The sequence below is a fragment of the Sorex araneus genome, chromosome X (genome assembly GCF_027595985.1).
Source record: "Sorex araneus isolate mSorAra2 chromosome X, mSorAra2.pri, whole genome shotgun sequence".
Classification (NCBI taxonomy): domain Eukaryota; kingdom Metazoa; phylum Chordata; class Mammalia; order Eulipotyphla; family Soricidae; genus Sorex; species Sorex araneus.
This window is the reverse complement of record NC_073313.1, coordinates 282,541,537-282,565,719: the sequence shown is the minus strand read 5'-3', so window position 1 is coordinate 282,565,719 and position 24,183 is coordinate 282,541,537. Positions and strand designations below refer to the sequence as shown.

At 39.3% G+C, this 24,183-nt stretch overlaps 1 non-coding gene across 1 annotated transcript; it reads left to right on the top strand.

The window, feature by feature from the left end:
* The first annotated feature begins 2,505 nt into the window (after positions 1-2,505).
* On the top strand, positions 2,506-2,671 carry LOC129400687 (U1 spliceosomal RNA). The gene has a single exon (XR_008627874.1). It is a non-coding gene; the product is annotated as a U1 spliceosomal RNA (small nuclear RNA).
* The last annotated feature ends 21,512 nt before the right edge of the window (positions 2,672-24,183 follow it).

Sequence of the window (24,183 nt, the reverse complement as noted above, 5' to 3'; positions counted from 1 at the left end):
AGGTAGATACCTAAAACATGAAATTCCAGAGAGGAGTATAATTTTCAGCAACTTAAAAAGTTGCTGATTTTTTTCCTAGTTATCTTCATTCTGTTAAATTTATAGAATTGTACATTTTAGATGTATTTTCCGTTCCAAATTTACATTTTATTCTTCTAAAAGAAGACCAATTTCTCTGTTGGAAACTGTATCACTGTATCACTGTCATCCCATTATTCGGCAGTTTACTCGAGCAGGCACCAGTAATGTCTCTATTCATCCCAGCCCTGAGATTTTAGCAGCCTCTCCTTACTCTTTTCCCAAGGATTGGAGGCTTTTTCAGTCAGGGGAATGAGACCTATTGTTACTCTTTTTGGCATATTGAATACACCATGGGTAGCTTGCCAGACTCTGCCCGTGTGGGCAGGATACTCTCCTATTGGAAACAAAACTGAAAAATACATGTTGTTCAATGAACATCACTGTAAAACTAATCTTCAAGGAATAACACTAAAATACAATGTGGATAGTCACACTTAAAGGGCGGATTAAGAAATGCCACCATGAACTCTCAGAAGAAGGCAGCTCGCAGCAGAGATACTTCTGGACCCCAGGCTGAGCTGATTTCACTGGGCACCTCAGATGGAGCAGGTGTTCTCTCTCTCCACTTACTCCAAATGAACCCCAGTGGCCACAAACCTCTGGAAGAAAATCCCAGGTCCTCGACACCAATGACTGCAAACTCCAGGCCACATGGAGGCAGGTATGGGTCAACCCTCCCCATCTCCCTGCCCATCCAAGGTCCTGCTGTCATGCCCACGAACTGCCTCCCGGTGCCATTGAAGCACATTAATGGCCAAGATCCAGAGACTCATGAATGAATCTCAGAAGATGGCAACTCACCACAGAGACGTCTCTGGACCCCAATTATTTAAAGTTTTAGATACCCTATACTATTCATAACAAGCAATACAAAATAAATAATTTAGCATCTGCTGTGGGTCATGCTTTAGTGGTGGTGAGAAAATTTGAAATAATGGTGGAGAGAATGATGGTGGGATTGGTGTTGAAATATTGAATGTAATCAATTACTGTGAGCAATTTTATGAAAATAAAATTTAAAATAACCAAAAAACAAAAGAAGAAATGCCACCATGAGGGAGAGAAAGGGGAGACTAAAAAGACAATGTGAGTAATACAGCTGATTGAATGAGTTTTTTTGAAAGAGTAAAAGAAGTTGAATAAGACAGATACAGGAAAAAAAAACAGTGGGTTCAATGTTGATTCAGCTCCCTGCAAATAATAATGCTTTATTTTTAACACCTAAATCCAAGGGCTGAGTGATAGCACAGCGGGTAGGGTGTTTGCATTGCATGCAGCCGACCTGGCTTTGATTCCTCCATCCCTCTCAGAGAGACCGGCAAGGCAGAGCCCGGCAAGCTCCCTGTGGCGTATCCAATATGCCAAAAACAGTAACAACAAGTCTCACAATGGAGATGTTACTGGTGCCCACTCCAGCAAATCGATGAACAAGATGACAGTGACAGTGCGACCTAAGTCCAAGAAGATTTTATATAATTCTGGACATATAGAAACTGCTCAAATAAGTTTATGATTGCTGATATTGACTGAGAAAAGATATATTCTCTGTTTACTAAATAAGGAGCTAAGGAATAAATCTTACTTTAAGTCATTAGTAGAACATTTTCTAGACACATTACTTAGGGACAAAAATAGTGATAAAACCCATGCTACTGTTAAAATACTGAGTGAGGGAATGCAAGAGTTTAGGGGAGAGATGCCATTTTCACCCCGGCCCCCCCGAGTATAGGAAGAAGGAAAGAAATCTGCATGGGGTAGGGGGAAAAGAGACAGAGGAGAAACAACAGGGACAGATATCAAGGGGATTCCAGGTCATTGGTGGTGAGAAGGAATGATAGAGCGAAATACCCAACCACAGAGTGAACAACACTGAAGGCATGAGACCTCAAATTTAACTGAATTTAAATAGGCATCTGTAAAGAGAGTGGGCTGGGGAGGTGTGGGACAGGGAGGGAAGCTGGGAACATTTGCAGAGAGCAGTTGACACTGGTGATGGCATTTGAGCTGGTACATTGTCTGTCTAAAACTCAAGTATGAATAACTTTGTAAATGACTGTGCTTTTATAGCATAAAATTTAAATATATATGGAATAGAAAAGCATTATACTTTATAATCTATGTTTTTCAAAATTTTATTTCTATGGGATTCTGAAAAATCTTATCTTAGTTTGTAACAAATCATTTCCAGGCTGTAAATTATAGACTTCTAAAATCCTTTGTCTCTTTTAATAATTTTGCTACTTTATTGAATACTAGTCTTTATATTTTATCTAAACTCATAGTTATTGAACTCAGGAGAACATTAGATATAAAAATTGCAAAGTTGAACATGCTATATGCATTACGGAATACTCCCATGAAAGAAAGTAGAGCTGAACTTTAAATTTGGAGCAAAATTAGGGCGAAAGAGATTGTATGGCTGGGATTCCTACTGGCAGGAGAGGTACTATGATCATGAAGGTCCTTTTCCCAGGGTGAGGCGTATCCATTGCACTCCGGATGTGCTGACTCCTGTGATTTCCCCAAATGTGAGAAACTTAACAGCATCATTTGTGGTAGTAGTAGGGGACAGCATTTGAGTCCTCCCCTGTAAAAAAAAAACAACAGAGATAGCACAGGGGTTTAGGTGTTTGCCTTTCATATGGATGACCCTGGTTCAATATTTCAATGGTATATTGTGAACACCTCCATGAATGATTCCTGAGCACAGAGCCAGGAGTAAGCCCTGAACACATCTAGATACGGCCCCAAACAAATAAACAACAAGGAAAATTAGACTTGGAGTAAATAATGCTGGCCTATATTTGTTTGCTGCACTTATTGGCTATGGCCATATAATATGTTTTGTCTGCTGTAAAAAATAACATAATAGTAAGAACTCATGCATAATTTTTGGCAAGACTTTTCTACATGAAAATAAGATGGTTGAACTAGAAAATCTCTTATTGCAAACTATTATAAGACTGAGGTTACTAGTGAAAATGGTGGAGCATGCAATAATTTAAAATTTGACCCAACCTACATGACTCATTTACCTTATAATTCTGAACATTTTAACCTTCCTAAAAGTTTAATAATGTAAATACTTAAGGTGAACTGAGATATGATAAAGCAACTTGCTAAAATAGTTGAAGGTATCAGAAAATAAATCAAACTTTATAGCAGACTCAAATTATTGTACTATATAAAATAAGTACTATATAAAATTAAAGTCTATTGTTTTCTTTGACATTATGAGTTGAAAACAAAAATAATACTGCTCTCCTAAATAATACACACAAAATACTAAATATGCAACTTTAAAAAAAGACTGATCTTTTAAGGGATGAGAAATTATATTTATTATTATTATAGGAATAATAATATATTGTTATTAATGTATAATATTATTATGAGAAATAAATTCTCTTATATTTGGGAAATTAAAAAATATGAAGTAACTTAAGCTTTAAAATATATTTTGATTGGATAGAGATTATTTGCATTGAACTGATTAATGGGACCACACGATAGAAAAAAATAACTATATATATACATATTTTTTATTAATTTATTACTTCACAACTTACTTGTTTATCTATTTTCAACACCCTAAAATCTGCCAAATAGATATGAAACACAGAATTAATGTGAGATGAAATTTCGCAGCTTTGCATACCCCTTTGCATGCCCCTTTTTTTCTTTTTGGATCACACCCGGCGATGCACAGGGGTTACTCCTGGCTCTGCACTCAGGAATTACCCCTGGCGGTGCTCAGGGAACCATATAGGATGCTGGGAATCGAACCCGGGTCGGCCGCATGCAAGGCAAATGTCCTACCCGCTGTGCTATTGCTCCAGCCCCAAGAGAATAATTTTTATCAAATAATCAAGTAAGGAGAGCAGCGTTTATCAAATACCCTGGACATTACTACATCATACATAGTTCATGCATCCCTCTATTCTAAAGCTGTCATTTTCTAATTACCTCCCAATCTTAGAAAATAAAAATATCTAAGAAGCAGAGACATTTTATCATTAGAAATGTTACTAGCCCTGGGCCCACAGGACCGTACAGTAAGTGGAATGCCTGTACTGCGTGCAACTAATGCTGGTTGCATACTGAGCTTGCTATAAGATTCCTGGAGCCTACCATGAGTGACCTATGAGCACAGAGCCTGGAGTAACCCTGAGAACAACTGGATCTGACCCCCAGGTTAAAAAAAATTAAATATCAATTGTATTACCCTAAATTATTCCAAATTAGTCAAAGAATATGCATGCTAATTTTACTTTTAATGATGCACACTTGAAACTTTTATAATACTATAATTTAACAGTACTTCAGGACAAATAAAACAAGATAGAGAAATCATGAAAAAGACTACCCGAGTATTTGAATAAAGAAAATAATTGTCTGGCATTTATGTTTTTCAGTTTTACATTAATAAACTTTCAATATATTAACTTTTTCCAATCTTTATAGTTAATGCAAAAAAAGTTTATATACTGAAGCTGATACAAATATGAACTGTATTACTGTATCACTGTCATCCTGCTGTTCGTCAGTTTACTTGAGGGGGCACCAGTAACGTCTCTATTACACTCAGCCCTGAGATTTTAGCAGCCTTTCCTTACTCGTCTTTCCCAATGATTGGAGACTCTTTCAGGGTCAGGGGAATGAGACCTATTGTTACTGTTTTTGGCATATTGAATACACCACGGGTAGCTTGCCAGGTTCTGCCATGAATGCGGGATGTTCTCAGTAGCTTGTCAGATCTCTGAGAGGGAGAACTAAGCTATAAGATGTTGTGCAGCCACAATGCAACAAATATGAACTATTTAAATAAATTCTCACCTTAATCTTAGAACTTTATTGTGGTAAATAGAAATGATGGTGGGTAGCATTTAAACTGATTATTTATACATGTTAGTGGATTTTAGTGTGATTTTTTCTTTTTCAAATCCATGCGAACCACTGTATTACAAAAGCATGAATCATCTATTGTGTTATTTATTACATGCATTAGTGTGGATATAAATCTACAGAAAATTTAATAAAATATCTAATAAATCCTGAAGCAGATGTAAAACACTTTACTCTTTAAAAACTGTAACATAGTTTGGAGATGAGTAATCTAGAAAATACAGCCAAGGTTCAATAGGAAAATATAATGACAATTAAAAACACTACTTCCACAAAACTGTTTTCTACCCTTGTCCTAAATATATTTTAACAGTATATATCTTGTCCTGTGTTTTCAAGTTACATCTGAGATAGAGTGGTCTCTCATTTCAAGCTAATTCCTTCAGCTTTGCTATAATCTCAATATACTTTGTTCCCTTTATTACCTAAGCAATAATTTTTTTACTTATTCTCAGAATCTAACTGTCCTTGAAGCCAGTGCAAAAGAAAAATTTATGTGAGCATTTGGGTCACACCTGGCAGTGCTCAAGGGGCTATTCTTGGCTCTGTGCTCAGGGATCACACCTGTGCCGTGCGTGCAATTGAACCAGGTTCATCATAAGCAAGTTAAATACCTCAGCCCCCGTACTCTTCTCTGGCCCCAGTGTCTCCAAAACAAGAGCTGAATATAAAATTCAAAACCAGCAAATATATCTGGAATGGTGTGGTGAAATGTTGAAAATGCTCTTTGTTCCTAAGGATAAGAGGGTGACAACCTTCATCAGCAACCCTCACTGACAGTTAAATCTGCATGTGCCACAGACCCCCCATAAAGGAACTGACTGGTCACTCCTTTATGATGTGACCCCCAGTCTGCAACCACTCTCCCTAAATACATGCGTCTCTTTCTCTTCCTACAAAAACCGTTTATGACTGTCCAGGCAAGAAGGTTGCTTGACTGGCCAAGTGGCCATCTTCCCCAGTGCCAGCATGCTGCTGAATATGGCAGTGTCTCTAAGCAGCCCTGTGACCAGAGCTTCCTGGCTATATACTCGGTACTTATAAATTCTAAATTAATAAATCTAATCAAGGCCTCCTGTGTGTTCCACAAAGTGTGGGCACTTCACTTTCCGCATGCTTTTGGTGCCCATAAGCCACTTACCCACTCTGGCTGTTACTGCCAACAGACACATGAAGAAGGGTACAGGGCTGCCAAGCTGATTGGTGATCAGTCTCCCCTCACTCACACTGAGCGCCCCATTCCTGTCTCACTCTGCCCCTCGTTCCCATCTCCTACTTTCCCCCATGCAGTCTCCCTGCCCCAGATTCTCAGTCTTCATTAAGAGCCCAACCTCAGGTGCATAAGCTGCCAGAGTACATGTGCTACTTGCGCCCATGCAGCAGAGCACATGTAGTGCCTGAGCACATGTGTCGCCAGCATCTCCCCTCTTGAGATATGGACTTTCATGCTTTAGTGTCTAATGCTAGGATGCGTGTGGGGGCTCTCTCCACCACTAGAGAAGCCTATGTTCTCTCTTGAATATGTTACTCTCTCTCTCTTTCACTCACTTTCTCTCTCGGTCCCTCTCACTCTCTCCTCCACACATTAAAAATCCTTCAAATAAAATCCATTTATTAAAAAAAAAGAACCCAACCTCAAAAGTTTGGGGGTAGTAATTGCACAGAGGTGAGAGCACAATCAACATACATAAAACCCTTCCTTGGGGGGAAACTTCTTCTAAGACAAAAAATCTCATCCAGCTAGGAGATCCACTCAAGGGTGGAATTTCATCTATGGGCATATTTCTCCTTTCCACTTAACAATTCCATTTATATCCATTTAAACAATCATCTTAAATTTACTTCTTAATAATCTTTCTAGTCATTTTGTATGGACGAGATAAGAGATTATTAAGCTTAAAGGATGGCTCTCCTGGGGTCATGTCGCTTTAGATCCCAGACTGCAGTTCTAATGCCAGATTAGTCCTTCCTAACCCCAGCACAGTCCTTATCCAGTCACTTCTCTTTCGGTTATGATGGAATTTGTCCATGACCGTGCTTTTAACTTATAAGGATTTTTTTTTAAGTTTTTATTTTATTGAATCACTGTGAAAAAAGTATAAAACTTTCAGGTTTAAGTCTCAGTCATATAATGATTGAACCCCCATCCCTTCACCAGTGCACATGTTCCACCACCAAGAACCCCAAAATATCCCCCTCCCACCCAGCCCCCATCTACATAGCTAATGATCTTCACTTTATTCTCTCTATACTTTGAATATATTCAATATTTCAATAGAGAACTCACTATTATTGCTTGGAATTTTCCAACAACAATCAGGCCTGCTGAAAAGGCATCATTTAATAATTTCTTTTCAGTGCTGAGAATGAAGATTCTATGAGCTTGCATGGCCGCTGTTGCTGGATTTCTGATATTTTAGCTCAGTTCATAGTCTAGATGCATTTCTGTAAGAAGCCGCTCTGGGTGCCAAAATGGGTTAGAAGACCTCTCTGGGAGCATAGTCCTTAGCAGCAGAGGGTCCATTTTGCATGTGGCAGCTCTGGATCTTATCTGGGCCTAGGGCGTGCCAGTTATACCCACTTCCCATGATCACCTATGAGCTACAAAACTGCAAGTCGTACCTCTGGGTTGGAAGTCTTATAATGTGGCTCTCGCCACGTGGCTGTTGCTGCCGCAGCCATTTTCCTTGCAGAAAAACAGGGTGGAGAGGAAAAAATCCATCCTGGGGAAACACAGAGTTGTAGCACAGCTCACAGTCTAGATGCATTTCTGTAAGAAGCTGCTCTGGGTGCCAAAATGGGTTAGAAGACCTCTGGGATCATAGTCTTTAGGAGCAGAGGGTCCCAACTTATAAGTTTTATGGTGGTTGGCCTGTCCCTTTTCGATGCCAGAATAGCTCACAGCTTGCCCTGGGTCCATCCAAGTCCCTTTGTCGGGACCCTGCTTTAGGGGTGCTGGGAAATAAGGGTAACTGAGGCTTAAGACGAGTAAGTATGAGAGATTCCCAGGAGTAAATATTATTCACAATCAATTAATTCTCAAGTTATAAAAGCATAGTGTAAACTGCCTTCCTGTGTCTATACAAAAAAGGACATTGCTCTAAAGTAAACCATGCAAAGGACAAAGGGGAAAGAGTAAAGCAATATTTCACCTACAAATACAAAGTCCAGAGTCCTTAGAAGAATTTGACCTTACAAGTCATAGGGTTTGATTTGGGGAACGTAAGTTATTAACAAATAGGGGAAGCAGATCATAGAGGAGAAGTTAAAGATAAATGTAAAAAACTAAGGCTCGCCGAAGGGCGGGAGCACTCACAGACTCTCCGGGCGGCTCTGTCACCGCCCGCGTCCGGTGCCTCGGAACCGCTGTGTGTGCAGGCGATGGAAGGAAGAAGGAAGAAGGCCAAACTGGTTGCTCGATCCGTTTATTTCATTCTCTCTCCCTGCTTCTCTCCCGGCTCTCGGTCTCTCTCTGGATCTGTGGATCTGGCTCTCGTGGATCTGGCCCCCGTGGATCTGGCCCCCCAACCTACTCTTACAGCCTAGTTAAATCTCCACAGCATGAGGGGGTTGGGGCATACACATAGGTGTGGTCACCATCAATAGGGTAAGGTTCCTTTCCCTTAGGGGATGCTTCTCCTAGGACTTAATTCTCTTTCAGCAGGAGGATTCACCCAAGGGCGGAGTCCCATGAATGTGTTTCTCTTCTCCTCAGCCAGCAAACATATAAGAATTCATAATATTAATTATTTTGTATGGACACAGTAAGAGATGCATTAAAGCTTATAGAATTGCTCTCCGGGAGCCATCTCAATCTCAGACTACAGTGCTCAGGCAAGATCAGTCTTTCCTATCCCTGGCAGGGTCCCAGTCTCATAATTACTATTAGATCATGACAGCATTTGTCTATGATCAAGCTCTTAACTTATAGTTAAGAATTAGGCACTTTGGCCAGGCCCATCTCGATGCCAGGGTAGCACATAACTCACCACTTGCCATGGATCCTTCCTGTCCCACGTCGGGGACCCTGCTTTGGGGAGCTAGGAACTGAGGACAACTGAGGCTTAAGTGGAGAAAACAGATGCCCGGGAGGGAATAATATTCGAGGCCAATTAATTCCCAAGTTATAAAAACATAATATTGGCTTCTTGTGTCTATACAAAACAGACATAGCTTTAAAGTAAATTATTCAAAAGGCACAAGAAGAGGAGAAAGGCAATATTAACTTATATAATATAAATTCAGTATCCTAGGAAGGTCTGACCTTGCAAATTAGCAGAGTCAGATTAAGGGAAAGCCGAGGATTAACTCTTTTGGGGAAGAGAGCATGGAGAAGTGATTATAGCTAAACAAAGGGATGGGAGAGATTCGGGAACACCTTGATGGGTGTGACTGGGGTAAGCCTAAACTCTGGGTAAAACCGGGACAAGCTACTTGTGGCAAGGAGGGAAAGGGCAAAGTAATGTCATCCTACAGATAAACACTGAGGAATGGGAATGCTTCAGGAGCATTGTGATGGGTGTAACCCAATAATGTTACACTTCCTGCAGTACCAGGAAAGGACTGAGGAGAAAAGATGAACCAAGATTATCTTATAGTCTTCCACCTAAAATAATAAATAATGGATCCTTCTTAAATTCTTGTTTATAATCTGCAAACTACACTCTTTCTTTGATGCCACCTTTAAATATTTTAAAATTGAAAATTGTGGAGGGTTTGTTTTGTCTTGTCTTGGGGCCACACCTGGTAATGATCCAGGGTTACTCCTGACTCTGCACTCAGCAAATACTCCTGGCGGTACTTGGGGGAGTAGGGGGGACACACTCTGAGGATTAAACTCTAGTTGGCCATGTGCAAGGGAAGTGCCTTACCTGCTGTGCTATCACTGGGGTCCAATAATTGCAATTTTAAATTCAAATTTTTCTTTTGTTCACCCTATTCATTGCTGAAGCCATATCACTTGGACTTCTATGCTGAAAGAAAATTTTATTTCAGTAACATCAAGGGCCAGGGAGATAGCCCAAATTTCTAGAGTACAGGCTTTACGGGCTGGGTGCCTGGATTAAATTGCTGTCCTTACATGAGCTCTTGCAGCGCCTGCAGGGAGCAAACCCACAGAGCAAAGCCTTGGATATCCGCGGAGTAAGTAGTGCCTCCTGCAATTCCTTCCCCGAAAAAACATTCAGTAGCTCCTCCAAGTTACTTTCCTATATTAATTTTTCATTTGAGTGAATGTCTGAAAATATTCAGATTGTTTGTCACTCTTTTTATTCTTCTTTGGTTGTCTGTGGACCCATCCATTCCTGAGTTACCTTTTATTCTATCATTCTTTTAATGCTTTGAGTCGTGTTCTGTCTTTTATTCCAGAAATGTGGCTTGAGGTCTTATCTTTTAAATGTCGCTACTCACTCTTTAAACTTTCTTTGGAAGATGTCTTATACTATCGAAAATTTTAATAACTCCCTATAAATAGTACTCAAATCTTTATCACAAACATTAATCTCTTCAGGGGCCAGAGTGCTAGTCTAGTGGGTAAGCTGCTTTCCTTGCACGTGGCTGACCCAAGGTTCTATTTGCAGCATCCCATATGGTGCTCTGAGCATTACCAGAAGTAATTTCTGAGTTAAGATCCAGAAATAAGCTCTGGATATAATGGGTGTGGTCCAAAACCAACCAACCAAAAAAAAAAAACCCCAAAACTTTAATTTATTTAAAATTCAGTCAAGTTTTGGGGGCCTGGAGTAATAGTAAATTAGGTAGGGTGCTTGCCATGCAAGCAACTGATCTAGGCTCCATCCCCAGCACTACACATGGTCCCCCAACTCCCCACTACACACACACACACAAACAAGTGTAGAGCTGGGAGAAGCCCTACGCACCAATGGGTGTGATTCCAAAACCAAATGAAATAAAATAAACAATATTAATTTATACAAATGTTACCAAGTATATTATATACACCTGCAGTCATTAAATTCTCAAAATAATAAACTATCAGCTCTCAGTTCTTCCCTCATTCTCTGCAGCCAACCAGTCATCAAATTCATTGAATTTACATTAAAATGCTCCTGCAACTCACATTCTCTGTTTCTATATCATTTTCATGGTATTTGGCTCTTGAATAGACTTTCATAGTAGACTTATGGATGGTTTTTGTTATCTCCAGTTTCTCTACACTTTATTTCATTATTTACACTCAGACCTATCTTTAAAATCTTCCTAGAACTTCCTGTCTGAAAGAAATGATTTTGTTCCTAATCTACCAATGAAATCCAAACCTTTTAGGATAGCATTTAATATGCATTATGGTGTAGTTTTAGGTTACATATCATACTGCAGTACATATCCACTTACTATGTACTCCATTGAATAATTCAGATAGTCACCATATTTCATAAAGTGTTATACCCCATAGCTTAAACACGTTTATGCAAGTTTCAGAAATGTTCGCTATCACTAATCATCCCGTTGATCCTCAATTTGCTCAAGCATGTCCAATAATGTCTCCATCCACCCTACCCCTGAGATTTTAGCAGCCTCTCTTTTCTATTCCTTCCTAAAAGTGCCTCATTAGAGGCTCTTTCAGGGTCAGGAGAATGAGACCCATCATTGTTACTGTATTTGGCATATAAATATGCTACGAGGAGCTTGCTAGGCTTTCCTGTGTGGGCAGAAAAACTCTTGGTATCTTGCCAGGTTCTCCGAGAGGGAGAATTAGACTATAAGATGTTGCTTCCAGGAGCTTGATTTTATAGTCTCTGGATGTTGGCTGTTGATGGGATTACACGGCGCTGGGGATAGTTTCAGGGTATGACTGCCTAGTTACTGGAAATGGGGGATGTGGGCAAAAGAGGCCCAGTCCCGATCCAAGAGGCTTGGAGATTTCAGAAATATTAAAATATAAAAATTAAAATAAATTAAATGTTTATTGTCTTTCCTCAGTAAAGCCATATGCTTTCCAATTTTCACTTATTAGCATACATTTTTTTTTCACCTTGTGCTGGTAATTCTCTCCTATTTGGCCTGAGAATGCCCCAGACTAATTCAAATGTCAATTCCACTCTGAAGACATACTGGACTATCTCATTTCTATGATTATGCTCTCCTTTAGTATATTCTGACAAATATTGTTTTTCTTCAATTTCTATATTATTCCTTCTGGTTATTAGGCATTCAATATTAGATTGTTATAATTATAACTATAATGTATGATGACGTTATTTAATTGCATCATTATCCTAATACATTAGATTAGCTGGGCTATATTAAAGACCACCTAGTTCAGTAACTGGGCTAGAGCGATAGCAAAGCAGGTAGGGCATTTGCTTTGCATGTGGCCAACCCGGGTTTGATTCCTCCTTCCCTCTCGGAGAGCCCGGCAAGCTACTGAGAGTACCCCACCCGCATGGCAGAACCTGGCAAGCTACCCATGGCATATTCAATATGCCAAAAACAGTAACAATAAGTCTCACAATGGAGATGTTACTGGTGCCTGCTTGAGCAAATCGGTAAGCAAAGGAATGATAGTGACAGTGACAGTGACAGCTCAGTAACTCGCTCAATTCTATTATATTAGTTACTCTGCTCGTGACATGTTTGTTGGAAATCTGGAATTATTTCTTTGCCTTAGTATTAACCTTTTTAGTACTAAATATAGAAGGTGTGTGTGTGTATGTGTATCTCTGTGTGTGTCTGTGTGTCTATGTGTGCATGAATGGGGTGGGGGGTACTATCAGCCATGCAAATCAAGACACTTTTGAGTATGACAGGAAGTCCTATTTTCAGTTGCACTATTTTTATGCTCACCAGGTAAACTAGGATGTTCAGTGACTCCCCTAGCTGGTTTTCCTGGAACAGAAGGCGTGTGTGCTTGTTATTTCTTGGAGGAGTACATCTAGGAGAGGAGGCAGAAGCTAAAGTAGGCCATGGAAAGGAAGTGCAGAAGACACAGAGTGAACATACATTATGCAGCTGGTAATTCAAAATGAAGTACGAGGCATTAATTGTCCTCCATGGGCCTGAAAGGATGGTGAGTGTTTCTCAGGAAATCTATCTGGCTGAGGGAGGGAGGACAGTGTGAATAAGAACATGGGCTATCTGAGAGGTTTCTGAGCAGAGCTAACAAACATGGAGTAAGCACGATGAAAAACCTGACAGATTGTTCTGTGTGCAGCCGCCCAGTCACTCAGTATCGATTACCCAGCCACTCAGTATTGATTACCCAGTGACTCAATATTGACTATCGTGTCATTGGGACTTGAACAACTTACCAAGGTCCCCGGAATAGGTGAAACCAGGAGCATGTGAATGACGCACAAAAGAGAGCTGCTCTAGTCAACCTAACTCAATGGAGTAAAGCAGAAGAATGATTTTTTACTTCAGATTTTATTACCTGTCTCGAATAAATCACTCAGAGTTCACTGAAGTATAGTGTGCATACAGAAAACTCACGTCATAGCTCTATATTTATTCATAGCTCTAGGAGCCTTAAACAAAGTTCAACGTAAATCACTGTAAAACATTAACTGAAAATATAACAACAATTTTGCAATTGTTGTAAAGATTAAATGGACTTAAATAAGGGGTCTAAAATATGTGGGTATGCTCAGGGGGAAAACAGCTATCTTCTGAAGCACTTACTGCATAACCCACAACTGAACCAATTAGTGGTTCATAATTTGTGCACAATAATTCAATATTGAAGAAATTATAGTTCATCTTAAACAAGCAATTTGGGCTATTAAAGGTAATAAAAATACCTTTACAAAAACTGTTCAAGGTTTCAAGGTATAGATTAACAATACTGGTTATATATATATAAATATCTAGTAAGTGAACTAAAATAAACATAAAACAGAGTTATCTATTTGTTGTTGTTAAAACAGTACATGCAGAAACTGGAGAGAGAGAGAGAGTACACAGACAGGGTTCCTCCCTTGTGGATGCAGGTTCAATTCCTAGAACCCCATATGGTTCCCTGAGCTTGCCAGGAGTGATCCCTGAGCTCAGAGCCAGAAGTAAGCCTGAATGCCATGGGCCATTGTCCAAATTCCTAGCCCTCCATACACACACACACACACACACACACACACACACACACACACACACCAAAAAAAAAAAAAGGTACATGCCTCCTTAAATAAACACTTATATGATAGTGGGAGTACCAAATACTTAATTGAAAAAACAAGTTTTAAAAAAGAACATTTTGCAAGTGATCATTGTCTTATTGACATAATTTGTTTGTTTGATTTGATCATTCTTTGTTTCAACTCGGTGTTAACTAGGCAACATCAGATGAGGATTTTATAATTTAGGTTTCTCATCTATTATTTGAGAAAATAATAAGTGAACATTTCAAAACACTTAGTTTGATTTTCTCAAGTGCTAAAAACATATGATAGTTTTCTTTTATGAAAAAAATTATATTGTTGGATGTGTTAAAATTCAAAACTAAAATAACCTTCAAGGAAGGCATCTGTCTTTTCTAGTAAGCATTTAATATACCTGCTTTTTGTAGTGATAGAAAGTGAGGTAAAAGAACCTCCATACTGAGTAGCACTATAGCACTGTCTTCCTGTTGTTCATTGATTTGCTCAAGCGGGCACCAGTAAAGTCTCCATTGTGAGACTTGTTACTGTTTTGGCATATTGAATATGCCACAAGTAGCTTGCCAGGCTCTGACGTGTGGGCAGGATACTCTTGGTAGCTTGTCCGGCTCTGCCAGAGGGACGGAGGAATCAACTGAGGTTGGCTGGGTGCAAGGTAAATGCCCTACCTGCTGTGCTGTCCCTCCAGTAACTTTAATAAAATCCTCAAAGTATCTTCAACTATATATAGGCACTTAATTAAACTCTACGTATTGTTATTTGTTATTTACTAGTTTAATACCAGGATACATGGTATAGTTTTGTTTATTTGAGGCACTGTGATTTACAATACTATTAATGATAGGGTTCTATGCTAGCAACATTTCAAGCAATACCCTCCCCCACACTGCCCGCCCACTTTACCCAGCTCCCCACAGCCCCCGTAATGGTAAGGCTAGTGTTGTAGACTGGTTCTCAGGCCCTGCTGCTTTTGGCCGTTTGCTGTTGCCTAAGTTTCTTTAAATCTCACATATGATGGATAATTTTATATCTGTCCTCTTCTTTATATTACTTTATTCAGCATGATATCCTCCAATTCTAGCCATGTAGCAAAAAATTGAATGAATTTGTGAGGATTTTTTAATGGCTGAGTAGTATTCCTTTGTGTTCCTGTATCAGGTTCCTTTATCCTTTATCTTCTATCCTTGAGTGTGTAGATTGTTTCCATATTTGGGCTATTACAAATGAGGACACGAGTTACCAAAACATGAGTACACAACAAAAGTCATGTTACAAGGGATGTTCCTAGCAATGCAAATGTTCATTAAGAAGCAAAATTGGATCCAAATACATAATCTAACAACATTATTTAAGCGACTAGAAAAAGACCAAAAAGGGAGCTTAAATAAGGAAGAACATTTTTTAAAATAGTAGAAATTGGTGAAACGTAAATTAAAAATTCAAAAGATCAATAAAAGCAAGAGATTGTGTCTGAAAACAAGGAGGAATTGACTCACAATGTAAAATACAGAGAGAAAACTCTAATAAACTGAGTCAGAAATGAAATGGGAGTTGTAGGAACAGATACTACAGGAAATCCGAGAATAAAGAAGAAACGAGTAAATTTCCAGCTCTTATAAAGTGGCATTATTTTATTATTCCAAAGACATAGGAGTACTGTTCTACACTTTCTGATATCTTTCAGTAAATTTAAAATCAAAATCTGATGTGCTTTAAATATAACATGTAATTATTGTCAACCTTTTTTCCCTATAGTCAATTCCTTTGGATTTCAGAATATCCTTAAATTCAATTAAAAATGGGTTAAATTATACCTATTAATAAATTCAATTAAATAATTTAAATTATACCTATTAATTTCTCCTTCATTAACATGTTTTTAAGAAAAATTCCTGCCAATACACCAAATCTTAAAATATTTTTGCCCAGCTAACATAAAATTTTTGAAGTAAAAATTCACCAAAATTTTTAAAGATAGTCAATGTTACCATGCTTAGTTGTATCATTTCTACATTGTGGCACTTTTCTTTGTTGTATTTAAGTCTATGATTTATATCCATCATTTTAAAATACTTAAAATAGCTCAAAGTCTGTCATTACTATTTCATGGACCCCTAGGAGACTTGAGACCCCATGTTGGGAAATTCTGTACTAGAAAATATACATTTATGAAGGACAATAAGTTCTCTTGTGATTTCACAGGTCAATAAATCCTTAACACAATCATCACATAGGATTTCTTTATTTTAATTTAGATGTGCTTGTTCTACCAATATAAGTGTGAATACTCTATAAGTCACTTATATTTGAAAAAAAATCTATGCTGTTTAGAATGTGTAAATGTCTAAAATTTGAAAATTCATAGGAATTCAACAGGGATAACAAAGGCATATTGTAAAGATTATACTGTAACTGTGCTCTATCATATGTTTATTTGAAAAGCTAATTTCTAAGGCTGATAATTATCTTCAGATAATAGTAATTAAAGAGCCAGCTTCCAAGCATACATATAAAGTGTGCATTGATTTCATTTTGAAAAGGAGTTAAATGTGTATGTGTGTATGGACATATGCATCCGTAAGTATACACTTAGAATTGTTAGAAAAAATAAAATTATAACAGAAAGTAGTGAATTTGCATGCACATGTGAACATGTGAATTGTTATTTTTTTCTACTTACACTTACGTTATAATTTACATAAAATATTGATTAGTCTTACATTTTTGAACAATAAATAAGCTATAAGAAACAGTGACCTATCTTCCATTTAATGCTCCATCAAGAATTGCAAACAACTTCCTGCTTCTGCAGTAATAACTGGACAGATTGCAGTTGATGCTTTGCCTGCAAGAGGCAAGGTTGGATCCACTGCACTTCATGAGCACTGTCACAAGAGATCCAAACTGACAAGGGACCTGTAGGTCCTGAGCACAACTAGATTTGGTCCCCAAATTTCGGAAAACTAAACAAAACATGCCCATTATTTAAAAGTCACATGATCATTTGGATGTGTACAGAGGTAACTTTTGACGAGACCCCATAACACTATGACTAAATCAGAAGCAGAAGCATTGCATCTCCAGTGCTGAAGGCCATATGTGACAATGTTACTACTGCCATAAGCAATGGTGAAAAACCTAGAACTTTTCCTTTAAGATCAGGACGTGACAAGGTTGAACCTTTCCTACCACTATTATTCAACAAACAGTATCAGAAATGCTCTTAGGGTTCCTAATTAGAAGAGCAATTAAGTAAGACAAGGAAAAAGAAATGTCAATCAGAAAATAAGTAAAAGTCAGGAGGGAAACAGGGAGCTTTGTGGAAGGAGAGTGGAACTGGTGAAGGGGTTGGTGTTGGAACACCGTATGCGTGAAACTTCTTAATGAGTAACTTTTTGACTTTGTAATTCACAATGATTTGATAAAATTATTTTTTTAATAAAAACAGGATGGTTTTGGGATGGGGTAGGAATTAACTATTTTTAGAAGATATGTTCTAATAAACAAAATGTTAATGGTCATTATAAACAAAATGTAAAACTTAAATAAAAACTACTAAACTAAGCAAATCAGTTATCTAGTAGGCTACAAAATTAATACACATAATTTATTTTTGGTACAAAGTCATGTTATATACAAAAGTTTTATTATGTTTCTATAAAAGCTAGGGACTAGAAGAAAAAAAAGCCAAACCAATTTACAATATTATAAAAAGAATTATGTGCCTGGGTATAAACTTAATAAAGAAGGAAAATAACTTTTACATGTAAAAGTTTTGATTATGGCGGGGGGCAGGAGGGGCTGACATGGTCGTATTCAGGGTTTGCTTCTGGCTCTGTGACCAAGGATCATATGCAGTGCCAGGGATCAAATAAGGCTTGACTGTGGGCAATTGCCTTTGCCACTGCCCTATCTGTCTGGGTTCAAAAAAGATTTAAGTCATTGTTAAAAGAAATAGAAGTGGACACAAGGAAATAAAAGGTATTTCATGCATTGGTAACATTGACATTTTAAAATCATAATCTAGATTCAATACAATTCTGGTCAAAATCCCAATGACACTTTTCAAGAAAATAGAACAAACATTACTGAATGGAAGCACATGTGATTCTGAATAGCCAAAGACACAGGAGACAAGATAAGAGACGATCATACGAGTTCATAGATTTGAACTGAGATCTCATATTAAATGACCAAACATAAGAACACTATTGATAAAGAAAATTGTATCACTTGTCATCCCATTGATCTTCAATTTGCTCGAGTGGGCACCAGTAATGTATCCATTCATTCCTGTCACGTGCTAGTGTAGCCCAGTGGTATCTGCTCACTCCAGGAACAGGAAGCGCCACAAACTCTCCATTCAGGGTTTTGAAGAAGTCTGACCATCTCGTAGGTGGGCGGCCGCATAGTCTTTTGACATCCCGTGGACTCCAGTCGGTAACAGCGCTAGTCCAGTGGTTGTCTCTGAATCGCATTATGTGTCTGGCCCATTTGATTTTCGACGCTTGGCAAACAAGACAGCATCCCTGATTCTTTTTTTTGTCATTGTTTATTTTACCATGTAAAAATGTTTTTTTAAAAAAAAGAATTTTTATTAGAGAATCACTGTGATGTACAGTTACAAAGTAATGAATTTTTGTGTTTGCATTTTACTCATACAGTGATCGTTTACCCATCCCTCCACCAGTGCCCATTCACCTCTACCAATGATCCCAGTATCCCATTCACTACCCCCACCCCATCCCCCACCACCCCACCCTGCTTCTGTGGCAAGGCATTTCCCTTTGTTCTCTCTCCTTTTGGGTGTTGTAGTTTGCAATAGAGGTATTGAGTGGCCTTCATGTTCGATCTATAGTTTACTTTCAGCTAGCATCTTCCAACCCAACTGGGTCCTCCCGACATTCTCTATTTGGTGTTCCCTTCTCTATCTGAGCTGCCTTTTCCCCTAGCATGTGAGGTCAGTTTCCAAGCTGTGGGGCAGACCTCCTAATCCTTCTCTCTACAACTCTTGGTTATTAGTCTCCCACTATGTCATTTTATATTCCATAGCACTGTTTACAATAGCCAAAATCTGGGAAAAAAACAAAGTGCCCCAAAACAGATGACTGGTTAAAGAAACTTTGGTACATCTACACAATGGAATACTTTGCAGCTGTCAGAAAAGATGAAGTCGTGAAATGTGTATATAAGTGGATCTACATGGAAAGTATTATGTTAAGTGAAATGAGTCAAAAAGAGAGGGACAGACAGAAAGATTGCACTCATCCCTGATTCTTGATCATCAACAGAGGTCGAAACTCCAGATTCCTTCTCTCACTTGAGTGAAATGTGATACTCCAAGCATAGCTCTTTCAATTCCTCTTTGGGATACCCAAATAGCATTCTCATCCTGTTTTAGTCGGGCCCAGGTCTCTGAGGCATATGTTAGTGCAGGAAGAACAGTGGAGTTGAAAAGATGTGCCTGGAGCCAGAGGTCCATCATCCTCTTAACCACTTCTTCAACGCTCTTGAAGGCGTTCCACACTGCTCTCTTCCTCCTGCGCAGTTCTAGCGCCAAGTCGTTCCTCATGTTGAGTTCTCGACCCAGGTACACATAGTTGCTGCATTCGGAGATGTTTGAAAGCACATGGAACATCAGGGACTAGTTTGTTTCTCATGAACATTGTTTTGGTGAGATTCAGCTGCAGTCCGACCTTTCCACACTTGAGGTCGAAGTCAGCCAGCGTTTGTGCTGTTTCGCTAATGTTTGGTGTTTTGAGAATGGTGTCAACAGCGAAGTGAAGGAGGTGTAGTTGCTGACCATCTATCTTCACTCCCATTCATGACCTCCATTACTTCCACTACCCAGCTACCCCCACACTCCAGGCCACTTTCCAAAAATTTGGGCAGAACCTCATGCATGAGTGAAGCCCCACAGAACCAGGTAAAGCAGAACGTTCTGACTGTGGACTCCAGACTCAACGAGACCTTGAAACAAGATCCTCTGTCTGCCTCCTCCAATCTCCGGGGATCAAACCCAGATGACCCATCTACCCGTGCCTGATAAATACCTCATGGGCTGACCTCCACTACCTCCAATACCCAGCCACTGCCACACTTCAAGACGCTATCTAGACCGCGCGGCCCAATTTGCAGCCGCACAACATACCATAAGACACTTAATACACATATTCCATAATTTCTGCGCCATATTTGATGGAGTTCAAATATGATGTGAACCATGGGAAAACCTGTAAGGATAATAGGAGGCTGCACTTAAAGCATCCATCTCACTCGAAGATCCCAGCAAGCTACCCAGAGTATCCACCAGCACAGCAGAGCCTGGCAAGCTACTCGTGGTGTATTCTATATGCCAAACAGTGACAACAATGGGCCTCATTTGCCTGACACCGAAAGAGCCCCCAGTATGGCAGCATTAAGAAAGATGAGCAAGGAGAGGCTGATAGACTCTCAGGGACTAACTGGACTGCCAAAATGAAGAAGGACTAAAATGACTGTCTGTACTTTCAATGCACATACACTGGCATCATCCATCAAGGACCTGATAGTGCAAATGCAGAAGATCAAGTACAACATCATTGGTCTGACTGAAACTAAGAAGGCATTGATCACATCATGCCATTTTTAACACGGGAGAAGACTGTTCCTCAGAACATGTGACAACAGAGGTGTAGGTGGCGTCGGTGTCCTTGTCAACACGAACCTGGCCAGGAGTATTGATTCATTTGAATGCCAAACAAACTGAATCAGATAATTCCTCTTGAACAGATATGGCTCACTGCCGACAGTTTCTATCTTCCTCATCTACGCACCAACATCCAACTATGATGAAAAAGAAATTGAGAAGTTCTACATGGAGCTGGAGAAGTTCTATAAGGAAGACCACACCTTCTACAAGATCATTGTTGGTGATTTTAATGCCATAGGACTGAGAAGGTCCCCCGTAGAACTCCACATTGGGTCTCATGGACTAGAATCGAACAAACAGGGTGAGATACTGTCTGAGTTCATCACATCGACCAAGACCATCCGTGGTAACTCACAGTTCCAGAAGGCCAAATCTAAATGTTGGACATGGGAGTCTCTTGGTGGAGAGTTCCACAACGAAATTGACCACATAATATTCAATTAAAGGTTTTGTCTGACCAATGTTGCTGTTGTCCCAAAATTCTAAACGGGATTGGACCACTGTCTTCTTTGTGTAAAATTCTACTTCACAGAGTGGGGAGAAAGGACTGCAAAGTTTAAGTTTAAGAAGAGTACTCCCAGAATGACCACCAACTGGGAGATCTTTGGCACTATTGCAGCAACATGGGAAGATGCCGTTGTTGACAACTTTGATGAAGAATATGATCGACTGGTTCAGTACCTCCAGGACTGTGAGAAGAATGCCGAGAGTGAGAAAGCCACAAACAGATGCTTTTCTTCAGAAACTCTTGAGCTCATTTGCCATCGTGTTTTGGCATGAGCCTCAGGCAATCACAAGCTAACGTCCGAGCTCTCAAAGCTGTGCAGAGAAGCGATAAAGGAAGACCTCCAGGAGAACAGCTGTGTTGGCTAATGTGGCAGAAGCTAGGAAAAGTATTCACAATGCTCACCTCTCCTTCACCAACTACAAGACCAAGATGACTGCCCTCAACATGTACTGATGAATCTATCAATCTTTCAGAAGGGCAATGGAGAGGATTAATCACGACTTTTACCCAGATTCCTTCGACAGCCATGTCCACCTGCCTACATACCAAATTCCGCAGGATGGATATGTCATTCCTAACGTCCTCCCTTCTGAAATCCAACATGGCATTTCACTGGTAAAGATGCATACAGCATCCGGTCCAGACAAGGTCAGACCCAAACACCTGAAAATCTACCACCAGTACTTGTCAATACACTGGCTCGGCTCTTCTCACACTACCTGACCGAATACAAGTTTCCATCCAAATGGAAAATCAGCAGGACCATTCTGTTGTACAAGAAGGGAGACATCCACGACATTGGCAACTATTGCCCAATCTTCCTGTTGTCCATCTTCTACAAGTTGTTCACTTGAGTCATCTTGAATAGAATAGGCAGAACACTAAATGAAGGACAACCATGCAAGCAAGCCGGGTTCCAAAAAGGATTCAGAATGATCGATCATATCCAGTGACCAAGCTCATTGAAGTTTTGTGAGAGATCAGGATGCCACTCTGTCTAATGTTATTCTATCTAAAAAAGGCCTTTGATTTTGTTGAGCCTGAAGTGGTCGTCGAAGCCCTAGCCAAACAGTGTGTTCAAACTCAATACATCAGGATCTTCTGAGAGCTGTATTACGGATTTACCATCAGGAACTCACCATTCTACAAGAAAGTGATCATTGACATAAAGAGAGTTTGGTAGGGTGATACCATTTCACCGAAACTCTTCAGTGCCACCCTTGAAAACATCATGGGATGACTGGAATGGGATAAAGAAGCTAAGAGCATTAAAAAGAGCTTGGTGATAGTACAGAGAGCAAAGTGCTTACCTTACATGCAAGAAAATCTTCCCACCCTCCACCCCCATCCCCCCTAGTACTGCATATAGTCTCCCAAGGTCTGTCAGGAGTCAACTCAGAGCTAGGATTAAGCCTTGAGCACCACTGGGCGTGCCCCTCTCCCTGCAAAAAAACTATAACAAAACAAAACACAGAGGGAGGAAGGGAGGGAGGGAGGGAAGGAGGGAGGGAGGGAGGGAGGAAGGAAGGAAGGAAGGGAGGAAGGGAGGGAGGGAGGGAGGGAGGGAGGGAGGAAGGAAGGAAGGAAGGAAGGAAGGAAGGAAGGAAGGAAGGAAGGAAGGAAGGAAGGAAGGAAGGAAGGAAGGAAGGAAGGAAGGAAGGAAGGAAGGAAGGAAGGGAGGGAGGGAGGGAGGGAGAGAGGGAGGGAGGGAGGGGAGGAGAGAATGGGGCGGGGGGAGGGGAAGATGGCAACTTTAGCTGGAGGTCTGGAAACCCTGACTAAACTCCTTGCAGCAGCATAACCAAGACTCACCTACCCTCTTTCTCTCCAATGATCACAAGAGACTTAGCTTATGCTGATCCTTGACTGGGTTCCCCAATTCTCTCATCGGTGCTCCAGCTGATAAAGTATTCATGCACATAGTTATTACTTTTGATTATCTGTCTCTTAAAGTACCTAGATTATAGGAAGCCAGCTTGAATTTTTTTTTCAGTTTTTTGAAACTAAACCAAATGGATAAGCACTCCAGTTATTTCAAAGGCTAAGTCTGGCAGAAATTAGTATTTCCATAAGTGATCAGTATATGAATATTCACATGGTTATATTGATGATAACCACCAGTGGTTAAGAATTCAAATATTCTTCAGTGCAATGAATAAGCTGTGAACAACCATAAAATATCATGCATGCAATGATAAAAATTTACTACTGATACAGGCAACCTAACTGAGTCTCAAAGATACCTTGTTTTGTAAAATAAACCACATGCAAATACATATTTACCACATGAAATTTAAGATTTAAAGAAATTTAAGACTAAACTAATATGTGGTAAAAAAGTAATGAAATTTCATAATATGTTCTTAATCAGATTGATGTCACAGGAATAAGACATATGAAAATATTTCTAAACATTATCGAACTGAGCATCTATAATTTGGTCATTTTATGTCCTTCATAAGAGGCTTGTATCTCTTAATTTAAAACATTAAAATAGTAATAGATTTGTTATATGACATTTAAAACATATAAATGTAAGTGTTTGCATTCATGCATTTGTAGGAACCTACTTTTCTTGAATGTTAAATTCCTGATTCCATAGGTGACTTTCTCCTGAAATAATTTTATTTTCTATATTATTATTCATCTCCTAAAATTTCACTTTTTAATGTTGTTCATGCAAGCACACAAGACTGGAGTACTCTAAAGAGCCTGCTTCGTAAAGAGATTATGTGCCAGAAATTTGTCTAGAATAATATTGCTGAGCAAGAAAGCCCAAATTGTTCTAGTAGGCAGATCCAGTAAAGATATTTTTGACACATCTCCAGCTATTAGATATTTTAGTACTCATCTCTAGCTACAGGGAATTGAACTTCATTCAAAGATGA